Below are 12,716 nucleotides of genomic sequence, written 5' to 3' on the forward strand. Positions count from 1 at the left end.
GGAGATACTCATTCTAGAAGCAGTTTTCAAAGGTGATGATTCAGATAAACTGAAACATATCACAGTAAACCTGGAAGATGTAGTAGGGCAGACTGACAAAGAGAAGAGTAGCAAATCACCCGGACCAGATGGTATACACCCTAGATTTCTGAAAGAATTAAAAAATTAAATTTCAGATTTATTACTAGTAATTTGTAACCTATCATTAAAATCGTCCATTGTACCTGAAGATTGGAGGGTAGACAAAAGTAACCCTGACACTTAAAAAGGGATCCAGAGGTGATCCGGAAAATTATAGACTGGTGAGCCTGACTTTAGTGTCAGACAAAATCATGGAAACTATTCTAAAGACCAAAATCACAGAATATATAGATAGACATGGTTTAATGGGACAAAGCAAGGATTTATCCAAGAGAAGTCTTGCTTTACAAATCTGCTATATGTTTTTGAAAGGTTTATAAAAATGTGGATAAAGTGAGCCAGTAGATTTAATGTATTTGGATTTTCAGAAGGCATTTGACAAAGTCCCCAATGACAGACTTCTAAGAAAATTAAAAAGTTATGGGATAGGAGGCAATTTCCTTTTGTGAACTACAAACTGGTTAAAAGACTGGAAAGAGAATAGGATTAAATGATCAGTTTTCTCAGTGGAGAAAGGTAAATGTTGGAGTGCCTCAGGAATCTGTACTGGGACCAAAGCTTTTTAAATGATCTGGAAAGGGGAATGATGAGTGAGGTGACCAAATTTGCAGATGACAAAATTATTTAGAGTTGTTAAATCCACAAGCGGACTGTAAGAAGTTGCAGGAGGATCTTGCTAGACTGAAAGACTAGGAATCCAAATGGCAGATGAAATTTAATGTGGACAAGTGCAAAGTGATGAACATAGGGAAAAGTAACCCACGTTGTAGTTACACGATGTTAGGTTCCATATTAGGAATTACCATGCAGGAAAAAGATCTAGGCATCATAGTGGACATTACATTGAAATCATTCGCTCAGTGTGCTGCAGCAGTCAAAAAAGCAAACCATATATGGAATTATTAGAAAAGGAACGGTGAATAAAATGTAGAATGTTGCTCATAAGAACATAAGAACATAAGAAAATGCCATACTGGGTCAGACCAAGGGTCCATGAAGCCCAGCATCCTGTTTCTAACAGTGGCCAATCCAGGCCATAAGAACCTGGCAAGTACCCAAAAACTAAGTCTATTCCATGTAACCACTGCTAATGGCAGTGGCTATTCTCTAAGTGAACTTAATAGCAGGTAATGGACTTCTCCTCCAAGAACTTATCCAATCCTTTTTTAAACACAGCTATACTAACTGCACTAACCACAATCTCTGGCAACAAATTCCAGAGTTTAATTGTGCGTTGAGTAAAAAAGAACTTTCTCCGATTAGTTTTAAATGTGCCCCATGCTAACTTCATGGAGTGCCCCCTAGTCTTTCTACTATCCGAAAGAGTAAATAACCGATTCACATCTACCCGTTCTAGACCTCTCATGATTTTAAACACCTCTATCATATCCCCCCTCAGTCGTCTCTTCTCCAAGCTGAAAAGTCCTAACCTCTTTAGTCTTTCCTCATAGGGGAGTTGTTCCATTCCCCTTATCATTTTGGTAGCCCTTCTCTGTACCTTCTCCATCGCAATTATATCTTTTTTGAGATGCGGCGACCAGAATTGTACACAGTATTCAAGGTGCGGTCTCACCATGGAGCGATACAGAGGCATTATGACATTTTCCGTTTTATTCACCATTCCATTTCTAAAAATTCCCAACATTCTGTTTGCTCTATGTAGAAGTTGCTCTATGGTGAGATCGCAACTTATACACTATGTACAGTTCTGGTTGCCGCATCTCAAAAAAGATATAGTTGCACTAAAAAGGTTCAGAGAAAGATGACCAAAATGATAAAGTGGATGGAATGGCTCCCCTGTGAGGAAAGGCTAACGAGATTAAGACTGTTCAGCTTCAACAAGAGATGGCTAAAGGGGGATATGATAGAGGTCTATAAAATCATGCGAGGACTAGTCCAGGTCAATGTGAATCAGTTATTTACTCTTTCAGATAACACAAAGGCTAGGGGGCACTCCATGAAGTTAGTAAATAGAAAATTCTTTTTCACTCAATGCACAATTAAGCTCTGGAATTCATTACCAGAGGATATGGTTAAGGCAGTTAGTATAACTGGGTTTAAAAAAGGTTTGGACATTTTCTTATTAATCAAGGTGACTTAGGGGATAACCACTGCTTATTACTGGAATTAGTAGCATGGGATTTATTTACTGTATGGATACTTGCCAGGTATTTGGCCACTGTTGGAAACAGGATGCTGGGCTTGATGGATCCTTGGCCTGACCCAGTATGACAACTTATGTTCTTACTGCATCACTACAATAAGAAAATATATACTGTATCTATTCTGCACTGATGCACAAAAAACACCATTGTGGTGAGTTTGGTCTGAATTTGGGAATGGGGAATTTGGTCATCTCCTTGTTTTTATTTGATGAAATAAAAAAATTGAAATTATCCTGCTGATTTGTGAGGTGATAAGTGATTTTGATATCTTTACATTGGCTTAGCCAAATAATATTGGTGTCACTATATATACTGATTCGTTAAACCCTTGCACTGATAGACCAAAGGTCAGGCTTTTTCCAATAGATACAAAACCCTTTAGTATATCTAGCCTTAACTTCCCTAACACTTCCTTATTGTGAAAACAAGATCTGTTTCATACCCAATACTGTAACTGTATGTTCACTGCAATCTAAAGCTGTTTAAGCAAAACTGGCTCATTGTTTAGGGTACTGCCTTTTCTCTTATACTTCCTGAAACTATTATCTCTTCTCTGCTTAGGCTCCATGTTTCATGGTCCTGTATCCTTTGTAGGTTGATACTGAATGTGGGAAAATCTGAGCACCCTAGGCAGATTTTTTTTTAGAATCAATCAAGACCTGATTCATCAAGGTCTTTTCCCACAGACACAGAAAGGGGAAAACCTTGGTAAATCAGGCCCTTAGTGTGCTTACTTTTAAGTGTCTCTTTTGTTTAATGGTAGGGAGCTTCTCTATGCACCTTTTTTTAAATTTAATTTGGACACAAACAAATGCATGCTTACAATACAGAAAAGGAATGAAACACCATGCATTCCATTTGCCAAAACCTTACAAAGCAATATAGCAGACTGGCATCTGATATACATTCCTATTAGATGCCTGGAAAATAAAACTGAATGATACTAAAAATTAGTTCTCTACTGGTGGAGTGAGTCACAAATCCTTGTAATAATAATGAGGTACATATTCAGCTGCTGTCCAGCTCAGCAAATTACCCAGATACACTTGTCTGGCTTAACTTAGCCGGGATAGTCTGCGGTACAGCAGTGCTGCTGAATATACCCGCTATCTTAAAATCAGCCAGATAAGTTATCCAGCTAACTCCACTCTTCCCCGTTATGCCCATCCCCCACCCTAGACTTATCCAGTTAAATACTTAGCCAGAAGTGTGTGCTGCCTGCTGACCCCAGCCGGATATTCAGTGGCACCACTTAGCCAAATAAGTAGCTCTTATCCAGCTAAGTACGGTTTTCACTATTGGGCTCAAAAATAACAATATTAGATCTATATTGTGGTTTTGGTTAATTCCATAGTATCTCAGTTTATAGGATCAGCTGATCCCTCCCTTGTTTTTTTTCCCCACAGTATTCGTGGGCCTGTAGACCTGATTTTCTTAAAGAGATGACTATGGAAATTACCAGTACGAGACCCTGCATTCCATGGGGCAAGCCCAGGACTGGATCGACCAGTCCTACAAAATCTGTACACAATTGTTAATCCTCGATTCAACAAAAAGACCTGAGACACATTAGTAATTCTTGTAAGAGTGTGTCATACTAAGGCACAAAATGCTTCACGCAGACTTGTGGACACTCCCACAACAGATGGAAGAAATTGCCCCTGGCAAGACACTTGCAATAAAGCTCTGACTTCTCACTGAACCAATGACAAACGGGTAGCAGTCAGAGATGACCTCTAAAGAACTGTATTTATTTTCACTTTTCGTACTTGGCTTGAGCTTATTCTGCACAGATTTCCCAATAACTAAGCGCTTTTACACAAGCACTAACACGTTAAGGGAAATAAATAAATACAGAAGGGTTTAATGACTTCACGTTCCCCTGCTCTGCATATACGGGGTAACCTGCATGGCGCAGCATTTACGACCATAAGAAGCTTGCTGGGCAGACTGAATGGACCATTTCTGCCTTCCTTACTATCAGGCCCATTCAATAAAATCCACGGGAGAGCCGGTGCTCCGAGGCGAGCGCCCGCGTTCGTGTCACGCGCCCAGGCACCTCTCCTGGGCGCACGATTCTTTATTTAAATTAGGGCCCGCGCTAATAGGGAAGGGCTAGGGACACTAGTGGTTGATAACTGGCTCCAGATTTCCTGGACAGGTTGATTCAGTCCTGGTTTTTCCCTATTGCATTGCAGTTCCTAAGAAAAGCAAGACTATAAGTCTCTGCATGCAGCTGGGTAACAGCAGACTAGCTCAGCCCATCCTGAAAATCTGGAACTAGTTGGCAACCCTAGGGACACTAGTGGGTCCCTAGCGTCTCCTTATTGGTGGAAGCGGCGGCTGTCATCAGGTCTGACAGCCGACGCTTAATTTTACCGGCGTCGGTTGTTGAACCCGCCACGGGTTCAGAACATGGACGTCGGCAAAGCTGAGCATCCGTTTTCCAACCCGCGGGCACATATATATATATATATATATTTTTTTTTTTTTAAATATGTTTTTTTGGGGGGGGCTCCGACTTAATATCGCTATGATATTAAGTATACAGAAAAGCAGTTTTTTTCTGCTTTTCTGTATACTTCCCCGGTGCCATCTGAAATTAACTCTTGCCTTTGGCAGGCGTTAATTTCTGAGAGTAAAATGTGCAGCTTGGCTGCTCATTTTACTTTCTGTATTGCGGGGAAATAACTAATAGGCTCATCAACATGCATTGCATGTGATGAGCGCTATTAGTTTTGGGGGGTTGGCCGCGCGTTTTCCATGCGCTATTACCCCTTATAGTATAAGAAGTAATAATAGCGCGTCAAAAACACGGGGCCAAACGGGGGCTAAACGGTGTGTTTGGCTGAGCTCACCATTCTGTATTGGCCTGTATGTTACTATGCATAATATAATGGAATTCAGGACCTACCAACATAAAGTCCCTGTGGTCATCAAATGACATATTTTCCAATAATCCTGCCAAATATTTACTTTTAAAGCATTGATATTCTTTTCTCATTATACTTCACTGAAAAATATCAAACCTGCACTGCTGCTGAGTAGCAGAGGTGGGGTATTTATAAGCTTGGTTGATAACTGGCTCCAGATTTCCTGGACAGGTTGATTCAGTCCTGGTTTTTCCCTATTGCATTGCAGTTCCTAAGAAAAGCAAGACTATAAGTCTCTGCATGCAGCTGGGTAACAGCAGACTAGCTCAGCCCATCCTGAAAATCTGGAACTAGTTGGCAACCCTAGGGATTTAAAAACTTTAAAGGAAGGTTTCTGAACAAAGTTCTTTCATCCCTAGCAAAAACCTCAGTATAGACAGGGAAAAGTACCCAAAAGAAAAAAACTCCAGTGCCCAAGGGAAACCTGGAAATAAGTGCATACTGCTGGCAACGACCATACACAGCATAAGCAGTGGTAGCAGAGCAGTTCCTCATATGGAGAAGACCTGTCTGGGCCTCTATTGATTTGAAATAGCAAGCATGATTCAGTTCCATGGCAATCTCAGAGACTTCACAAAATCTCATTTCTGGGGCCAAATCCTCAGCCATTGCCTTTACTATCAAAGTGCTTGCTAAGCAAACTCTATAGTTTTTTCAGAAAATAGCAATGCTGCACAGACAGAACAGGGCACTCAGACATGGAAATCTGGAAGACAATAATCATGCTTGCATCAATGCAAAGAGTGTTTAAGTTCCAATTTTTGAGGACAAAGTCAGAAGACATTTATCTTGTAAAATAAACTACATATAGAGAAAGCAAATGCAAGTGAACATGTCTGGGTTTATTAATCCTGATACGAGGTTTAGAGTTTCTTTTACTTGTCATGATCAGGCAGATGATGTTAATGGACCAGCGGGAGGTGAAACAATCTGCTGGAAAGGCTGATCAGACCAGACCTTTCTGTGGACAGGGAACTCCGCTCTGGATATAATAGATTACATATAGACAAAGTATCACTTTCTTCCTATCTTAAGCAGGCTGAGAACAGATGCAATGAGTTCAGTGTGGCTCCAAAGGCAAGTCAACTTATTTACCTGAAAAAGTTATTTACGAGTCCCACCCACAGGTACAAACACAGACAAATGAAATTACTTTTTGAGCTAAGGCTGTGCGAGCAGCAGACACATTACCACCCTTTTAGGCTCTTCCTTCTGAGTATGCTACACCAGTTGAAACTACAAGTTCATATGTACTTCAAGGGCCACTACAACTGCTTCTTAGTCCCTGCTTTCATAAGATGACTGGTAGCACATAACACATATGGGGGCTGATGTAATAAGCTGCACAAAGCCTCACATGAGTTTATAATCGTGTTTTAGCGTGGGTTTTTCAGCACTACCTTGCCCGGATATGTAATAAGGGCTTTAGCGCCAAAATAACTCAGGCTAAAAAAAACAGTGGCAAGCTTAGTGCATGTGCATGCAAACTGCAGGGTGTATCCTAACTAGATGCAATGCAAGGAGACGTGCTAAGGCTGAAGCAGCCTAGCACGACTCCTTTTACTGTGGGGAATTTTATGCATGATCAAAGGGAGGGCTTAAACCTTGTGGCAAAGAGAAGGGCACCCCAGCCAGCAAACCCTCTCTCTGGAATCCGGTTGCGGGGTCCAGGTAGTGTAGCCAGGCTGGCAAGTCTTCTTCCCTCCCACCCAAGGCAGAAACTCTCCTCTCTCAGGGGTCCGGGAACCTCTCTCCCCACCTTCCTTTGCTGAAACTAGCTCTGAAAACTTCCCATCTCACCGGGAGCCCCATCTGGCGACCTAATCTTAATTCATTCTCTGTCAGCTGCCCATGAATGGACAAGCCCCTTTCAGAAGGCGGGTCTTCAAGAATTCTGAGAGGGGATTGGTCCTTTCACTGACATGTCACACTAGAGAGACCAATCACCTGCTAGAAAGGGAGGGAACAGCCCAGCCAGAGAAGCCTTCTCCGGCTGTGGCTTCTGGGGAGGTGTGGGAGTTTTCAGCGCTAGTTTTAGCAAAAGAGGAGGGGGAGGTAGGACCCTGGACCATCAAGGTACCTGAGAAGGGAGGGTTTCTGCATTGGGAGAGGGTGAGAAGACTTGCGGGCTTGGTCACTTTACTGGGTTAGTGGCTATGGGCTGTGGCGGGGAACATATTTTGGGTTTTTTACTTTTTTTTTTGGCATGCAAATAGATCAGGAGCAAAAAAAAAGCAAGTTCTTTCAGTTTAGTGCGCTTTATTTCTTTATTTTTTTGCTCCTGTTCTATTTGTATATCATTAGCTTCCTGCATCCTGCAGACATGCGAGGATTTGGCTTGTGCGTTCAATACAACCCGCGTTAAAATCAGACTCTGATTTTACTTTGGGTTTCATTACATCAGCCCCCAAGTTCCCAGAAAAGATGAGGATTCCAGCTTGGGGGATCTGCCTCATTCAGAAACCCAGTATAAAAACAGTAAATTATTCACGGTCGCCCTCTGCAAGATGATAGTCAGAACTCCTGGAAAGAGGGAATTCTTAAAGGCTGCATCTTCTCCTAGGGGCTAAGCCGTTGGCCAGCCGAGGAGTGAACTGGAAAGCTGGAAATGTCCATGGGGGAACAAGGCGCTAGCATTCAAATGTTTTTTTTTAATTTAATTTATTCATTTATTTCAATGTGATTGCTATTTTACAGTCCCTCTCAAAGCGGGTACAATAAAGGTGTAAATGTATATAAAACTGTCATAGCAAACACAGAATAAAGCAATTACATAATCTAAAATATTCCTCTCAACCCAAACCTCAGCTCCCTCAAGAACTGCACATTTCAAAACTCCCCAGTTCAGAACTAGAAAATTAGTCAACATGAATCTCATTCCAGACTTCCCTCCCCTAAAAAATATCTTCCTATTTCAGGCTACAAAATCATCAGAAGAGAGGCTCTTCATTTACCTCAGTACACAAATGCCTGTTCAAATAACCAAGACTTTATCTTCTTTCTAAAACTCAAATATTAACCGAAAATCACTCTTCCGCTATTCCCTTCACATCCGAAAATGCTGTTCTTAAATCTAAACTCTCCAGCGGTCTCTTGAAGCACCCACTAGTCTGTGACCCTAGTTTTATCTATTTATTTATTTATTTAAAGTTTTTTATATACCGCCGCTCATCAGAGATATCGCGTCGGTCAGTTTTGCCATGGTCTCCAGCACACTCAGCTATTCAAGTGTCGCACGCACCCAGGAGCCTCATCCCACTGCAGAAGCCCACAAGCTCCCTCCAAACACTTTGATCACGTGGTCCAAATGCAACACAGCTTCATACAAATATAACGTATGATTCATACTTCCTGTCTTCACGTGGAAATGGACAACAGATGGGCCACTGCAGTATGTCTGCTGTCAGTAAAAGCTAGAAGCGCTGGGATGTCTGAAGCTCCACAACAGTAGCGGTAAAAGGATTAGCAATTTCAGAAATGATGGTATTCACGCAAGAAACCCTGGCTGCAGCACCCATTAATGAACCCTCCAGAGGGTGCACCCACATCACTGGGAATGGCAAGAAAGAATGAACAACACCCAAAACCTTCTGACTGCCTTGAAAACATTGAAACAAGTATATGTTAGGTTTTTGTTTTTGTTTTTTTAATTTTCTAACTGGCCACAGGATTATTTAAATAAGATGTGCTGTATTTAGCACCGTTGCTTGAAATTCCAAGGCTTGAAGCTACAAAACTCTAAAATGTGCTAAAGATACTGCATGTGCATGTGCTGAGGATGGTTTTCAAAGCAGCAAAGCACGAAATGGCCGCATTATCTCAGCTATAATAATAAGTACCATGTACTTGAGGAATGCTAAATTTAGCTTGTAAGCATCGACTTGAAATGAACCCAAACCACCCTCAAAGGAGTTTCATAGACAGTATCATCGATTTATATGGTAGAAACTATCCCAAGATAATATGTTAGGTTTTCCTAACTGTACAACCCCTCATACTGGGATTCTTATTTGAAGTGACATACTGTTTCTATTAAAGGACTACAGATTTTCATTTTAAAAACTACAGTCTCTCTCCAGCAATTTACATTTCCTTTCCACTTCTTATAACGTCCCTCAAGTACTTAATTCTAGAAGTGAAGCATTTCATGGGCTCTAATTATATCTTAAGGCACACCCAGAGCTGGAAAGGGCAGGGTGGAGTGATGAGGAATTTATTTACGATATCTTTATTCATTATGGTCTCGATTCAGTTCTTTCTGACACAGAATGATGTATGTGCTACGGAAAGCAAACTTGCAAATTAGATCTGGACCCTAGAAAGTTTTGATTGACAGAGTCCTAAAAGGGAAGAGCAGAAGTACTTTCATTTGGAGAAAACAAAAGGAAGGCTTTAGATTCTACCAGTAGAGAACCAAAAGAAGAAAGAACATACAGTAAACATAAGATGTCTACGTCTTGTCCTTCAGGTGCAACAAAAGAATAAAGGGGAATATACACAAAGGCAAGCTATTGCACGTAGAAGGAATCAGGGCAATAAATGGCATGACAGCTTTAGCTTTGAAACCGATATTATAATGAATGGAGAGCTAATTCAAACTGCTCATGCTGGAACTTTTCACCCATGGACTTTGCACCAATTCACAAAGGGAATGTGCACATGTAATTTTCCTTTGAAATTTGTCACAGGAAAGGCAGGAAAGGGAGATAGATTAGAAACCTTAGAGATATCAAGGCACAGGAGGTGAGCCTCTGTCAATGGAAAGGAGACTCTGCAATGAGGGGTCCTGGGATGAGGGTGAAGGGGGTAGACTCAGGAAATATTTCTTTACGGAGAGGGTGGTGGATGCATGGGACAGCCTCCCGGTGTAGGTGGTGGAGACAAGGACAGTATCTGAATTCAAGAAAGCATGGGACAAGCACAAGGAACCTCTGAGGGAGTGGCAGGGATTGTACAGTGGTACAGTTGATGTGGCTGGGCAGACTGGATAGGCCGCACGGTCTTTTTCTGTTGTCACATTTCTCTGTTTCCATGCTTTTCATGCGAGAACTTTTCTAATGGAAAATAATAAATATAAGACTTGAAAATACAATCTCTGTGCATTATTTTCCTTGCCCGACCTAAACATGCTCCTGGACATGCGTCCTCGTATTGTGGCTAATACACACTCAAATACCTATCATACCTGAATGTAACCCACTTTGAGGTACCAAGAAGCGGAATACAAATAAAATAAGTAAATAAAAACAGGCATTGTGAACTCTCTGCACACTTTCAGACAGATGGATGAAGGGAAATTTTCAGTGGCTGATGCATGTGGGTAAAACTATTTTACCTGTGTAAAAGACTTCGAAAATTGTCCTCCAAATTTGATAAATGGTGGGAAAAAATGAAGACAGCAAGGCAAGATAAATCCAAGCCTTTTTTTTTTTTTTTAAGACAAAGGGTTACTTGCATGACACATACCCCACAGTATTCATGAGTTGTCCTCTGAGCAAGGGCAAATATTATCCTAACCACATTTTACATAATTTAAAGTATACACATGTCAATGAAATGAATACCTTGTTATTGACCAAGTTATTAATATTTAACACTCCATATATTTCATTTCATTAGCACTGTATGAACTGACAGATTGGTTGTAGGCATAAAATCAACCAGTTGGGTAGCACCCAATAATAAAAACCACAGAATTAGCAATTTTAAAAATGAGTAATTTAGCTGACATATCAAAAACATAATCATTTCAAACCTCCTTGTTTATTTGAGAAGAGAGATAAGCATTATTCCAGGAAACTTCTCCTACTGAACCTTTCCCACCATTATACATCTAAATAAATCGGGCCATTTGCTGTATGGATTATCCACAGAACCCAATACAGGCAGAACACTGACTCAAGTGTAGCACGAAAAAAGAATAAAAGGGAATTCAGGAAAGATTTTTAAAACAGAGTGGTGCAATCATAGAAAAAGATGCATGCCCATTATTTCAGAAATAGTGCAAAAACATATTAAAGTAAAAAGAAAGGCAAGCTAGGAATACAATCAAAAATTGAAGCTCGAGCCAAAACTGAAGGAAGCTGATATTTTAAACAATCCAGTTAGATAGATACCGCTTAATAGTTGGCAATCTGTAGAGTGTTCGTTGATTACTTTGAGGCCAGACAGGAGGTTGCGGCGAATAGGAGATTCTTCAAAAAGTGAAAATCCAATTATGAGTTTGTAAAGGCCAGCCCTGGGAATTAATCACTGCTATGTGCATATGCCTCAAAAAAAAAAGATAACAAAAAAACCCAACAATTTACACTTCCCCATCAGGGAAAGGTTGGCGACTTGCATATCAGTTAAGTATAGTATCCTGAAATAACAGCAGGCTTGGCGTGAGTCTATAATCTCAGTAAATGAACCATGTGTTTAAAAAAAACAAACAAAAACCCCCCAAGAAGATTAAAAGAACAAGGAACAAAAATGTTTTTTCATAAAATTGTTTTTATTGTTAGTGGTACTGCTATATATATACACAAAAAAAAGGGGGAGGAGGTGATGAGTTGATGATAATAAAATTTATACTATTTGGCAACCAGGATGGTGCCTTTAATAGCAGTTATAAGAAACTATCACCATTCTCTCTAAAAAAAAAAAAAAAAAAAGTTTTTATAAAAAGCATTTTTTAAGCAGATTTTGGTCCACTACAATAATAACAATTAGGGATGAGGGGTTAACATTTTGTCAAAAAAAGAAAAAGACTTAGCAAAACTAGAAAAAGTAAGGGAAGGGCAATAAAAAAAGAAGAAAGGCGAAACAGGTTAGTTCTCTTCAGCTTCAAGAAGAGACAACTGTGAGGGGACCTGGTAGAAGTTTATATAATCCTGAGTGGGGTAGAACAGACAAGAGAGGATGGTTATGTACACTTTCAAATAATACTAGAACAAGGGCACGTGCCGTGAAGCAACCAGCAGGTTTAAAACAAATCATAGAAAGTAGTTTTCCATTCAGTGCGTAATCAAGCTGTGGAATTCCTTGCCAGAGGACATGGTCAGGACGACTAACACAGCAGGGTTTAAAAAAGGGTTAGGTAAGTTTGTGGAGGAAAAGTCCATCATCAATTAATAGCCAGGCAGACTTGGAAAAACCATCAATTATCCCTGGGAGTGAGCAACAAGAAATAGATCTATTTTGGGGGGGGATCTGCCAGGAATTTGTGACCTGCACTGATCATGGTCAGAGACAGGATGCTAGGCTCCATGGACCTTGGTCTGACACAGCATGGCATATCTTTTAGGATGTGCAGTCACCCCTGTGTCATTGGTCTTCCTTAGAAAAGGCAGAGAAAGCATAGCAAGCATGCATTATTGCAAACTAAGTACAAAAGTCAAACATGCATGTCCACACTTCATTCACATCCTCCATTCACATTTCACAAAATGAAACTCCCAGGGGGGACACCCCGGAACCAACATCAGGAAATATTTCT

At 40.5% G+C, this 12,716-nt stretch overlaps 1 protein-coding gene across 1 annotated transcript in view; it reads right to left on the bottom strand.

Moving 5' to 3' along the window:
- Positions 1 to 12,716, bottom strand: part of PLCD1 (phospholipase C delta 1) — a 248,464-nt gene that overhangs the window by 71,062 nt on the left and 164,686 nt on the right.

Source organism: Rhinatrema bivittatum, chromosome 2 (genome assembly GCF_901001135.1).
Source record: "Rhinatrema bivittatum chromosome 2, aRhiBiv1.1, whole genome shotgun sequence".
NCBI lineage: Eukaryota > Metazoa > Chordata > Amphibia > Gymnophiona > Rhinatrematidae > Rhinatrema > Rhinatrema bivittatum.